Source organism: Hemitrygon akajei, chromosome 5 (genome assembly GCF_048418815.1).
Source record: "Hemitrygon akajei chromosome 5, sHemAka1.3, whole genome shotgun sequence".
In the NCBI taxonomy this organism is placed as follows: domain Eukaryota; kingdom Metazoa; phylum Chordata; class Chondrichthyes; order Myliobatiformes; family Dasyatidae; genus Hemitrygon; species Hemitrygon akajei.
Window position 1 is genome coordinate 151,483,735 of NC_133128.1, and position 12,380 is coordinate 151,496,114.

General features: G+C 43.2%; 1 protein-coding gene across 3 annotated transcripts in view; it reads right to left on the reverse strand.

Annotated features, from left to right (window-relative positions):
- Positions 1-12,380, reverse strand: part of kcnh3 (potassium voltage-gated channel, subfamily H (eag-related), member 3) — a 612,109-nt gene that overhangs the window by 46,158 nt on the left and 553,571 nt on the right. The gene's annotated exons all lie outside the window — the stretch shown is intronic.

Sequence of the window (12,380 nt, forward strand, 5' to 3'; positions counted from 1 at the left end):
TTGTAGCACTCACGCGCTGTGCCCTGCCATTATTGTGGAGGAGACAATTCTTGGAGATATCCCATCTTATTAATCAAGTCAAGTCATTTATTGTCATTTAACTATATACATGTATATAACATATATAATCATATAATGTATATAGAAATGAGACAACATTTCTTTGAACCAGGGTGTAAAGCACAGTAGTACATATAACCCACGTAACACATATAACACACAATAGTTTATGAAGGTAAGGATATAATCTACAGCTGAATCACAAGTAAATAACAAACTGAAGTGCATCAATTAAATATTATAAGGTTGGGAACAGATTAACCAGTGACACTCTGAATACATTGTGGCCAGGGGTTCAGAAGCCTAATGACTTGGGGGAAGAAACGGTTTCTCATCCTGACTGTTCTTGTTTTTATGCATCGTAGTCTCCTGCCTAATGGTAGAAAGTCATTGAGGATGCTCATGGATGGGTGGGATTCTTAATAATACTAAGGGCCCTGTGTACACAGTGCTCCTGATAAATGTCCCAGTGGACGGTAGGGAGACCCCTGTGATCCTCTCAGCCGTTCTCACAATCCTTTGTAGGGACGTCTGGTCTGACACTCGGCTGCTCCCAGGCCAGATGGAGATGCAGCTCTCAACTGTGTTCCTATAAAATGGCGGATGGGGAGCCTTGCTTTCCTCAATCTTCCTGGGAGTGGTGGTGCTGCTGTGCCTTCTTGTTCAGGGAGGTGTTATCAAGGAACCAGGTGAGGTCATCTGTGATGTGAATTCCTAGGAACTTGGGTGCACTTACCTCTCTCTACGGAGGAGCCGTGTATATGCAGAGCTGTTTGATTGACCATCATTATTTGCAACTATAAATGGCAGGACAGTAAAACTCTGAGCTGAGTTTAGTCTACTCATCGTTCTTCCTGCTGTTTAACCGCACGTGTATCCTGTGTTCCAGCTTCATAAAGCTGGCACCTGAGTTCTGGGAATCCCTGTCTTACCTATCTGGACTCACAGACACAGACCCTTTGGCCTATCTTGTCCATGCTGAACTACTATTCTGCCTAATGCCATTGGCCAGCTCCTGAACCATTGTCCTCCATAGACCTCCTGTCCATATACTTATCCAAACTTCTCTTTAAGTGTTGCAATCGAAACTGCATCCACAACTTCCACTGGCAACTCATTTCAGTCTCGCACAACTCTCTATGGAGACATTCCCTTTAAACATTTCACCTTTCAACCTCAACCCAAAATTGGAAGGGGACTCCAGCAGGGATGGTGGCAGACAGTAGTGGGTGGAGTTTCTGAAAGCAATTCAGAAAGTGCAGGAAAGTTAGATCCCAAAGATGAAGAAATAGTCTAAAGGGAGATGAAGCAACTGTGGCTGACAAGGGAAGTCAAAGACAGTATAAAAGCAAAAGAGAGTATATAATATAGCAAGAATTAGTGGGAAGATAGATGATAGGGAAGCTTTTAATAACAAACAGAAGATAACTAGAAAAGCCATGAAGAGAGAAAAGATGAAATATGAATGTAAGCTAGCTAATAATATAAAAGGAAATACAAGAAGTTTTTTACTGATATATAAAGAGTAAAAGAGAGACAAGAGTGGATATTGAATCACTGGAAAATGACACTGGAGACAAAGGAATGGCGGAGGAATTTAATAAGTATTTTGCGTCAGTCTTCACCGTGGAAGACACTAGCAGAATGCCAGAAATGTGAGAGTATTGGGGGCAGAAGTGGGTGTTCTTGTTATTATGAAGAAGAAGGTGCTTGGGAAAATGCAAAGACTGAAGGAAAATAAGTCACCTGGATCAGATGGAATACCCCCCGGGGTAGATGAAGAGATTGCAGAGGCATTGGTAATGAGGATGGCGCTGGTGAACCTCAGGGACTTCTGGCTGGTGGGTAATGATACAAGGATAGAAACAAAATACTTTGTTAACCACACTTTTTCCGGCAATCATCACAAGTAATAGTCTGTAACTTCCCTTTGGACTTGGAGGCAATTTGATGTAGCAGAACCAAGGCAAGGCGAGGCAGTGGACACTTTGCTGAGAGCGCCACAGGCCGAATGAAAGCTGCGGGGTCCAGTCCCCAGAGTGTATCGATGTGACTGTTTGGATGCAGGTTTACAAGCTGAATCGACGTAGCAAAGACCGGCGTATCCAAGTGGCAGAAGCCATTGTTCGAACAAAGATTTAAGCTCCGGGCCAGATCTCACATCTCCTGTGAGATGTGGCAGTCTTGGGGGACCTCTCCTCTCCTGCAGAGTCACATCTGCCAGAAGTGCTTGCGGCTGGGCGATCTGGAAGACCGTGTGAGGAATCTGGAGCAGCAGCTGGATGACCTTTGACTCATAAGGGAGAATGAGGCAGTCATAGATGAGAGCTACAGGGAGGTAGCCACACCTAGGCTGCTGGAAGCAGGTCGTTGGGTGACAGTCAGAGGGGGGAAAGTGAAGGTGAGTAGACAGGTAGTGCAGAGCACCCCTGTAGCCATTCCCCTGAATAATAAGTTTACCGTCCTGGATACTGTTGGTGAGGACGACCGACCAGGTGTGAACCACTGTGGCAGGGCCTCTGGCACAGAGTCTGACCCTGTGGTGCAGAGGGATGGGATGGAGAAGAGGAGAGCTGTCGTCATTGGAGACTCTATAGTCAGGAGAGCAGACAGGAGATTTTGTGGATGTAAGAAGGACACCTGCATGGTTTATTGCCTCCTGGGTGCCAGAGTCCAGGATGTCTCTGATCAGGTGCATGGCATCCTGGTACAAGAGGGAAATACAGACAGACAGACTGTGTCAGACAGAGGTCATGATACATGTTGGTAGCAACGACATAGGCAGGAAGAGGGATGAGGCCCCGAAGTGTGAGTTTTGGGAACTAGGCAGAAGGCTGAAGAACAGGACCTCAAGGGTGGCGTTCTCAGGATTGCTGCCAGTGCTACGTGATAGTGATGGTAAGAATTGGAGGAGATGGCAGTTGAATGCATGGCTGAGGAGTTGGTGCAGGGGACAGGGTTTTAGATTTTTGGATCATTGGTATCTCTTCTGGGGAAGGTGGGACCTGTACAGATTGGATGGGTTGCACCTGAACTCGAGGGGGAGCAATATCCTTGCAGGTAGGTTTGCTAGCATTGTTCGGGAGGGTTTAAACTAATTTGCAAGGGGGATGAGACCCAGAGCAATAGAGCAGTGAAAGAAATGCATGGAGTAAAGCCAGATCTAACATATAGAGAGGCTTTGAAGAAAGAGAAGCAGAATAAAGGGTGTAAAGGTAGTAAGGTAGAAGGGCTAAAGTGTGTGTACTTCAATGCAAGAAGCATCAGGAACAAAGGTGATGAACTGAGAGCTTGGATACATACATGGAATTATGATGTATTGGCTATTACGGAGACTTGGCTGGCACCAGGGCAGGAATGGATTCTCAATATTCCTGGATTTCAATGCTTTAAAAGGGATAGAGAGGGGGGAAAAAGGGGAGGAGGGGTGGCATTACTGGTCAGGGATACTATTACAGCTGCAGAAAGGGTGGATAATGTAGCAGGATCCTCTTTTAAGTCAGTATGGGTGGAAGTCAGGAACAGGAAGGGAGCAGTTTCTCTACTGGAGGTATTCTATAGGCCCCCTGGTAGCAGCAGAGATACCGAGGAGCAGATTGGGAGGCAGATTTTGGAAAGGTGCAAAAATAACAGGTTGTTATCATGGGTGACTTTAACTTCCCTAATATTGATTGGCACCTGATTAGTTCCAAGGGTTTAGATGGGGCAGAGTTTGTTAAGTGTGTCCAGGACGGATTCCTGCCACAGTATGTTGACAGGCCGACTAGGAGGAATGCCATACTAGGTCTAGTATTAGGTAACGAACCGGGTCAGGTCACAGATCTCTCAGTGGGTGAGCATCTGGGGGACAGTGATCACCGCTCCCTGGCCTTTAGCATTATCATGGACAAGGATAGAATCAGAGAGGACAGGAAAATTTTTAATTGGAGAAGGGCAAATTATGAGGCTATAAGACTAGAACTTGCGGGTGTGAATTGGGATGATGTTTTTGCTGGGAAATGTACTATGGACATGTGGTCGATGTTTAAGGATCTCTTGCAGGATGTTAGGGATAAATTTGTCCCGGTGAGGAAGATAAAGAATGGTAGGGTGAAGGAACCGTGGGTGACAAGTGAGGTGGAAAATCTAGTCAGGTGGAAGAAGGCAGCATACATGAGGTTTAGGAAGCAAGGATCAGATGGGTCTATTGAGGAATATAGGGTAGCAAGAAAGGAGCTTAAGAAGGGGCTGTGAAGAGCAAGAAGGGGGCATGAGAAGGCCTTGGCGAGTAAGGTAAAGGAAAATCCCAAGGCATTCATCAATTATGTGAAGAACAAAAGGATGACAGGAGTGAAGGTAGGACCGATTAGAGATAAAAGTGGGAAGATGTGCCTGGAGACTGTGGAAGTGAGCGAGGTCCTCAATGAATACTTCTCTTCGGTATTCACCAATGAGAGGGAACTTGATGATGGTGAGGACAATATGAGTGAGGTTGACGTTCTGGAGCATGTTGATATTAAGGGAGAGGAGGTGTTGGAGTTGTTAAAATACAGTAGGACGGATAAGTCCCCGGGACCTGATGGAATATTCCCCAGGCTGCTCCATGAGGTGAGGGAAGAGATTGCTGAGCCTCTGGCTAGGATCTTTATGTCCTCATTGTCCACGGGAATGGTACCAGAGGATTGGAGGGAGGCATATGTTGTCCCCTTGTTCAAAAAAGATAGTAGGGATAGTCCGGGTAATTATAGACCAGTGAGCCTTATGTCCGTGATGGGAAAGCTGTTGGAAAAGATTCCTAGAGATAGGATCTATGGGCATTTAGAGAATCATGGTCTGATCAGGGAAAGTCAGCATGGCTTTGTGAAGAGCAGATCATGTCTAACAAGCCTGATAGAGTTCTTTGAGGAGGTGACCAGGCATATAGATGAGGGTAGTGCAGTGGATGTGATCTACATGGATTTTAGTAAGGCATTTGACAAGGTTCCACACGGTAGGTTTGTTCAAAAAGTCAGAAGGCATGGGATCCAGGGAAGTTTGGCCAGGTGGATTCAGAATTGGCTTGCCTGCAGAAGGCAAAGGGTTGTGGTGGAGGGAGTACATTCAGATTGGAGGGTTGTGACTAGTGGTGTCCCACAAGGATCTGTTCTGGGACCTCTACTTTTCGTGATTTTTATTAATGACCTGGATGTGGGGGTAGAAGGGTGGGTTGGCAAGTTTGCAGATGACACAAAGGTTGATGGTGTTGTAGATTGTGTAGAGGATTGTCGAAGATTGCAGAGAGACATTGATAGGATGCAAAAGTGGGCTGAGAAGTGGCAGATGGAGTTCAACCCGGACAAATGTGAGGTGGTACACTTTGGAAAGACAAACTCCAAGGCAGAGTACAAATTAAATAGCAGGATACTTGGTAGTGTGGAGGAGCAGAGGGATCTGGGGGTACATGTCCACAGATCCCTGAAAGTTGCCTCACAAGTAGATAGGGTAGTTAAGAAAACTTATGGGGTGTTAGCTTTCATAAGTCGAAGGTTAGAGTTTAGGAGATGCGATGTAATAATGCAGCTCTATAAAACTCTGGTTAGGCCACACTTGGAGTACTGTGTCCAGTTCTGGTCGCCTCACTATAGGAAGGATGTGGAAGCATTGGAAAGGGTACAGAGGAGATTTACCAGGATGCTGCCTGGTTTAGAGAGTATGGATTATGACCAGAGATTAAGGGAGCTAGGGCTTTACTCTTTGGAGAGAAGGAGGATGCGAGGAGACATGATAGAGGTGTACAAAATATCAAGAGGAATAGATAGAGTGGACAGCCAGCGCCTCTTCCCCAGGGCACCACTGCTCAGTACAAGAAGACATGGCTTTAAGGTAAGGGGAGGGAAGTTCAAGGGGGATATTAGAGGAAGGTTTTTCACTCAGAGAGTGATTGGTGCGTGGAATGCACTGCCTGAGTCAGTGGTGGAGGCAGATACACTAGTGAAGTTTAAGAGACTACTAGACAGGTATATGGAGGAATTTAAGGTGGGGGGGGGGGGGTTATATGGGAGGCAGGGTTTGAAGGTCAGCACAACATTGTGGGCCAAAGGGCCTGTAATGTGCTGTACTATTCTATGTTCTATGTTCTAAATGTTATGATGGTGTGGAGCAAGCTGGTTTAGATCGCTACGCAAAGCGACCGAACCTGATGTTTGGATGGAGGCTTAGGCGCTGTACCGGATTAGAAAGGTCAAGATGTCAGGGCCCGAAACGAGGTATGGGTTGATTAAGATCGCTGCTCCACGGCTCTGCACTGAACTATGGGTCTCGGACTCTCTTTGCGGACTTTAGTTCTGAAACCCTATTTGCTTGTGGTTACTGTTGGAATTTTTTTTCATTGCACATTGTGTGTTCGATGGTCTTTTTTATGGGTTGTTTTATTCTTTTAATTTCTTATGGGCATGATGTGGCTTTTTATTCTTTGCACGTTGCGTGTTGGTCTTTTTTTCCATATACAGTATATGGGGTTTCTTTTTGGGTTTCTTTGTTTTGTGGCTGCCTGTTAGGAGATGAATCTCAATGATGTATAACATACATACTTCCAGAATAAATGTACTTTGAACTTTGATCTTTTAAGAATCACTAGATTCGGGATTAGTTCTGGAGGACTGGAAAATTGCAACTATTACTCCGCTCTTTATAAAGGGAGAGTGGCAGAAACAAGGAAATTACAGGCCAGTTTGCCTGACTTTGGAGGCTGGAAAGATTTTGGAGCTTATTATTAAGGATGACATTTTGGGGTAACAGGAGGCACATGACAAAATAGGCCAAAGTCAGTATGCTTTCCTTAAGGGCTGACAAATCTGTTGGAATTCTCTGAGGAAATAACTGGCAGGATAGACAAAGGACGTAGTTTATTTGGATTTCAGAAGCACTTTCACAAGGTGGCACACATGAGGCTGCTTAAGAAGATAAGAGCCCATGGAATTACAAGAAAGATACTAGAATTGTTAGAAGATTGGCCGACTGGCATGAGGCAAAGAATAGAGATGAGGAGCAATTTATTTAGTCAGAGAGTGGTAAATTTATGGAATTCATTGCCACAGATGGCAGTGAAGTCCAAGTCATTGGGTATATTTAAAGTGAAGGTTGATAGCTACTTAGTAGGGGCATCAGGGTTAGAGGGTGAAGGCAGGAGTATGGGGTTCATAGGGAAATTAGTCAGCCATGATTGAATGGTGGAGCATACTCTCTGGGCCGAGTGGGCGAACTCTGCTCCAATGACTTATGGTGTTACATCTAATTGCAATCTTATGTAAGATATAATTATCATCATGTATATTTGAATAGAAGGACTGCACAAATGTAGATCATCACTAGCTGAAACTGGTAATAATAATCTCAGCTGCTTAAAAATTGATAAACTAATTAAACTGTAGTTGTTATTAAGTAATGCATTAATAAATACAAAATATTAATGGTTTTAATAGAATGAAACTGCATATTATGGTTCATGTAGCAATAAAGAACCTGAATAACTATGTCAACCCAGATAGAACTGGGTTTAATTGCCTCATGCTTTATGCTGTTAATAGAATGAAGGATTTTGGACCACCAACAGAAACAGAAGGATACATCTCTGCAATCTTATAACCTCATGCCATGGCACAGCCCCCATCATCATTGTTATTAAGTCAGGAGATCAACCAGTTCAGTGTAGAGTGCGGACAAATGTGAAGTGTTGCACTTTGGGAGGACAAACCAAGGTCAGACTTATATTGAATGGTAGGGCACTAAGGAGTGCAGTAGATCTGGGAATATAGACCTATAATTCCTTGAAAATGGTGCCTCGGTAGGTAGGGTAATAAAGAAAGCTTTGGCACATTGGCCTTCATAAATCAAAGTATCGAGCACAGGAGTTGGGACATTATGTCAAAGTTGTATGAGACATTGGTGAGGCCTTATTTGGAATATTGTGTGCAGTTCTGGTCACCTACCTACAGAAAAGACATCAAAAAGATTGAAAGAGTACGGAAAAAAATTACAAGGATTTTGCTGGGACTTGAGTACCTGCGTTAAAAGGAAAGGTTAAATAGGTTAGGACTTTATTCTCTTGAGCGTAGGAGAATGAGGGGAAATTTGATAGAGGTATACAAAATTATGAGGGGCATAGTAAGGATAAATGCAAGCAAGCTTTTTCCAGTGAAGTTCTCAGGAATTAGAGGCTCATAGGTTTAGACCATAAGAAATAGGTGAATTAAGCCATTTGGCCCATTGAGCCTGCTCCACCATAGCTACTTTATTATCCCTTTTAATCCCATTCTCCTGCCTTCTCCCCGTAATGGTTGATGCCCTGATTAATGAAGAACCTATAACCTCTGCCTTAAAAATAGCCAAAGTCTTGGTCTGCACAGCCATGAATGAATTCCACAGATTCACCACCCTCTGGCTAAAGCAATTTTTCCTCACCTCTGTTCCAAATGGATATTCCACCATTTTGAGGCTGTGCCCTCTGGCCTTAGACTCCCCCCACTGGAGGAAACATCTTCTCCACATCCACTCTATGTACGAAGGCCTTTCAATATTCGATTGGTTTTAATGAAATCTCCATTGAGTGCAGGCCCAGAGCAATCATACGTTAACCCTTATATTCCCAGGATCTTCCTTGTATGGATCCTCTGGACCTGCTCCAATGCCAACACATCCTTTTTTTATACATGGGGCCCAAAACTGGTCACAATACTGAAAATGTGGTCTGACCAATGCTTTATAAGTTTTCAGTATCACATCTTTGCTTTAACATTCGTGACCTCTCAAAATCAAGGCTAACTTTGCATTTGCCTTCCTTGCCATCGACTCAACCTTCAAGTTAACCTTTAGGGAATCCTGCATTGGAACTCCCAAGTCCCTTCCAATCTTATAAAATTGTCTACATCTTTATTCTTTCTACGAGGGTGCATGACCATACCTGTCCCTACACGGTATTTTATCTATCACTTCTGTGCCCATTCCCCTAATCTGACGAAGACCTTCAACAGACTCTTTGCTTCTTCAACACTACTTGCCCCTCCACCTATCTTTGTATTGTCACAAAGCCACAAAGCCATCAATCTGCCAATAAAATCATTGAAATACTAGATAGAGTGAAAAGTATAAGACCCAACACTGGCCAATTGACAGTGATTTCACTGTTAGCAATATTTCACCTGTCCAAGGCAACAAGTTTATCTGAGAACTAATAAACTAAAGCAGAGGTTGTTGAGATATGTAGTGTATTAAATAGATATAATATTCTATAGCCTCATTTCATGAACTTTGGTTTCAAGGGACTGTTTGCATTGGACTGTGATCATTTGACAATTTGCACCACATCTCTAGTGTGATTAGCTGGGTCGTGCAATCTACTACTGGAAGCCTCCGCTCATCACCACTGTAAGAACCACTTTTCCCAAATGGGAACGATGGCTTGAACATGCACAATCAGCATCAGCTCCACTTGTTTAATACATAGCAGCTGGGCAGACAATGGGGGTCAATAACTTGGTAAGCTTACATATGTTTCTCGTGCAAATCTGAAGAGTTTTCAAGTGATTAAACTAAGAAACATTACTATTGGCAATGAGGTATGAATTTTCACACTATTAAGTGAAATAACTGAACAACTGAGAAATGATTTACAGATAAACAAATTACTGAGTAATAATTCGTAATGCACAATAAAGTCTGTAAATTCTCTATTCTTATTAGTAATTCATTTCATGATACGGAAAAAACAAATGTGCTTTTGGTCTCATGCGTCTTGCTGGTGAGACTATATTGGTATGGAAATTGTCAGCAGTGTTATGAATTTGAACTCTGAGTTCCTCCGGCAGTTTGTGTGTGTTGCTCTAGAGGGAATTTGCCAGGTTTGCCAAGGGTGCACATTGAGGCAATGTCTGACAGATAGGAAGTCAGTGAACAAAGGCTTGGTCAGGTCAGACCAACATCACAGAGGTACAGGTGGGAGTTTGCTGCTGTGTTTTTTATATTGCAACAGTGACTGCACTTGCATTGATCGAGGAGCACTTTAGGACGGTGTGAAAAATGTTACTCTATATAGAGAAATGTTTGCTCTTTCTTCTTCAATCCTGGGAGGGAGAGAAAGATGTGAACTGCAGAGAGGGACTGGCAAGCAGGGCTATCATTAAAAAAAGAGGCCCATATTATTTTTCCACATTTAATTCCAATGTATCATCAGAAGAAACTGAAATTCATTACTGGAAAGTTATATGGCAGAGTTTCAGAAGAGAGGAGCATGTATTTTGTTTAGTTTAGTTTTGTAGAGATTTTACTGGTTGCTCACTCTGCAGAACCTACTCTCTCCTTGACAGGGGGCTGCAGAGAAAAGACTCATCAGGAGCCGTCATATGTGCTGCTGAGCTAGAATCAAGAGTGTGACCTGTGGACCAGTGCTGCTGGGACTCAAGCCAGGGCCCCTTCAACCCTGGCTGGGTCACCTGGGCGTGAGTGTCTGATGTTGAAAGACATGAAACACCCGGTCTCCCCAGATTACATTACGGATGATGTGTCCCAGTGCATTCTAGCATGTAGATTTTTAAATTTGTTGCAAGGGTTCAGGAGAGGGAACCCCTGAAAGTACAGGACCAATTTTTATTGAGGATAAATTACAGGACAGATAAACATTGAAAATTACGTTTATAAGAAGACATTTGAAGCCAGAACACTATTCTCAGGGTCTTTAACTGAGCGCAGCCTGCTTTTAGCAGCAGCAGATCACAAAGATGTACTTAGAGAGATTTTCAGTGATTTGACGATAATTAAGTAAAAGTAACATGAACATCTTGAAATGATAACTAACAATATTTTTTTCACCACAATGTTCTGACATGTTCAAAATGAACCCGGTACATTATGCTTCAATGGAAGCTATGATATCCACAGGGACAAAATGTATTCTTCTGCTCATTTGCTTTTTCAACTTTCATCAGGAGAAATTTAGGCTGGGAATACTGGAAATGCTTGTTTTTAATGAATGGAATTTCAATAGGTACATTTAATGTCAGAGAAATGTATACAATTCCTTTTCTTCACAAACATCCACAAAAACAGAGAAGTGCCCCAAAGAATGAATGACAGTTAAATGCGAGAACCCCAAAGCCCCCCCCATCTCCCCCCTCCCACGCATAAGCAGCAGCAAAACAATGACCCCCCACACCAGCAAAAAAAATCGGCACCCCCCCCTACTGAGCACAAGTGTGCTGCAAAGCATCAATAAAGACACAGACTTGCAGTACCCTAATGACACTCATTCACCCGGTAATCTGACATACCACAGGCTCTCTCTCTCCCTAATAAGGGTAAAAGAGGTGTCCCTGTTTCAAAGTGAGAGGGGAGACAGAACAAAACAACTCGCTGATTTATGGTGTTAAAAGTTTGTAACCCAATCTATAACCCAATCAAACCTTTTTGTCAAAAGGCACTGGTGAGTAAAATGTCAATTATTCTTGGATCATTTTAGGAATGGGGTAAATTGCAAAGGACACAAGAAAGTAATAATTAATCATCATTATCATTACATGCCATATCATATGGCGTGGTGATCATGGTCTTCAACCATGATTGTTCTTGGCAATTTTTTTCTACAGAAATGGTTTGCCATTGCCTTCTTCTGGGCAGTGTCTTTACGAGATGGGTGACCCCAGCCATTATCAATACTCTTCAGAGATTGTCTCCTTGCCATCAGCTGTCGCATAACCAAGACTTGTGATATGCACCAGATGGCGATCCACCACTACTCCAATTACTTCACATGACTCTGATCGGGGTCTAAGCAGGTGCTACACCTTGCCCAAGGGTGTCCTGCAGGCTAGTGGAGGGAAGGAGAAGCCTTACACCTCCTTTAGTAGAGACACATCTCCAGCCCACCACCTGAATTACTAATAAAGATCAGAATGTATATCTACACTCTGGCAATCTTTAGAAATTTTTCATGATCCAGTTTGGAAAACTCTGATTACTGAAGTATTTTAAAGAATCAGCTACCTGGAAATAGTTACTTAAAAAAATTAGCATTTGATTTCTGATCACCAGATTAATTCCTGAGATGCAGAGAGTTCTATAGGAGACATACAGCACAGAAACATGCCCTTCAGCTTGAATGGTTCACACCAACCAAGATGCTCATTCAAACTGGTCCCATCTGCCTGCTTATGGCCCATATCCCTCTATACCTTCCCTATTTGTGTACCTGTCCAATTGACTTTTAATTATTGTTAATCTACACAGCTCAACCACTACCTTGGGCAGCTCATTGCATTGAGTGAAGAAGTTGCCCCTCAGGCTCCTATTGAACCTCTCTCTCCTCACATTAA